Consider the following 1,636-nt stretch of genomic DNA (forward strand, 5'->3'; position numbering starts at 1 on the left):
TTTTTTTTTTTTCTCAGTGGCTGCCATCCTAAGACATCCGCTGCAATTAAGTGGCTAATGTATGGGGCCTAATTTAGGCTGAGTCAGATTAATATGCGCACACTCATACCAACTGCAAATTCAGCGACAAAATCATATGGAGACCTTCAATTACACAAAAATGCTAAATAAGCTTTTGAGTGTATGTGAATATAAACACTGGCATTTTGTGAGGATGAAACATTCTGTGACAGGAGGGGCATGAAAGAAATGTTTATACCCTACCACATAAACATGACACACAAACAGTCAACTGCTTGTCGTATAGTACCTTCGGCAGCTGCCTTTTCTAATCTATCAACTGAGTAGATGAGTCGATCTGTCAGGTCTTGCCTTGGTTCAGGGGATGGTCACACAAAGGGATGTCAGAAACCTCTGCCACAATGTTTTAAGTTTTGGTGTGTTTACAGATTCACTTTATCAGGCATTTGTCAAATTGTGGGGAAAATGTTTTGAGAAACAGCTTGTTAACATTGTTTACCCCCAAATATGAACCAGAGAGCACTCTTAGCTGTAGGCTAGTCTTGGTTATAACTAAGAGGCAATCAGAGACCAGGCATAGTCTTATCATAAAGCAGAGGCTAAGGCAGATAATCCATAGTAAGCTTTTTTGACATGCAACTGATTTATGTCATGACCCATTCAAGTGGCTAAAAATCTAAACTAATTCTTTTGTGAGACCAAGTTTATTGATGTGCAGTATATGTATCTGCATATTTCTACCTGAATAGTGTTGTGCTTATTCACACCTGCTCCAGAGCGGGGGGGAATTAAGAGATGGATGGATAGATATAGATAATCCTGTGTGTGTGTGTGTGTGTGTGTGTGTGCTCCACTAGCCATCTATGGCTAGTGGATGCTAGCACACTTCTTGACCACACTGCCCTTGACACCACCTCGCTCCATGTGACTGCCCCTGCCTGGGCTTCCTGAGGCGATGTCGCGCCAGCATTAAGCCTGTCTAGTCGAGAAAACTGGATATATCTCTCCCCACAGGGCTGAAGGCCCATGGTTGCATGCCTTAGATATCTCCTTCACTGGATGTCCACTCCCCCCTGGTCCCTGTGACTTACCCAAGCACACAGCTGAGTCACTCCCATAGGGGGAACACATACAAGACAAAGACACAAACATACTGAAGTACATATTGCCTATATTCTGAGATATATTTTGAAATCTGTTTTGAATATAGTCTAGGGTTTGGAAAGAAATTTGTACATAAAGATGCCATTCACTTATTGTTTTGTGAGGGTGAAATATATTTGAGCATAGCACCAGTGACAAAAACTTTGTTTTATCGGACCATTTTTGGTCTGGGTATGGGCCATTGTGGCAACAGGGTGAACTAAGATGCCCTCCCCAGACACTTCCTCTAGGGCCTCCTGGAAGTTCCGAAGGCATTCCCAAACTACCGCTACAGGAGACATGCCAATTCAGGGGAGCAGTAGTTCTACTCCAAGCTCCTTACAGATGTCCAAGCTTCTAACTCCTTGAAGGAATGGCAGTGCTCCTCCTGACGCAAAGGTTTGTAATTTGGTCAAGCCTCCTTTTCAGCACCTTGGTATAGCTTTCCCAAGGAGGCTGAGCAGTGCCATAT

Source organism: Micropterus dolomieu, linkage group LG23, assembly GCF_021292245.1.
Source record: "Micropterus dolomieu isolate WLL.071019.BEF.003 ecotype Adirondacks linkage group LG23, ASM2129224v1, whole genome shotgun sequence".
Taxonomy (NCBI): Eukaryota; Metazoa; Chordata; class Actinopteri; order Centrarchiformes; family Centrarchidae; genus Micropterus; species Micropterus dolomieu.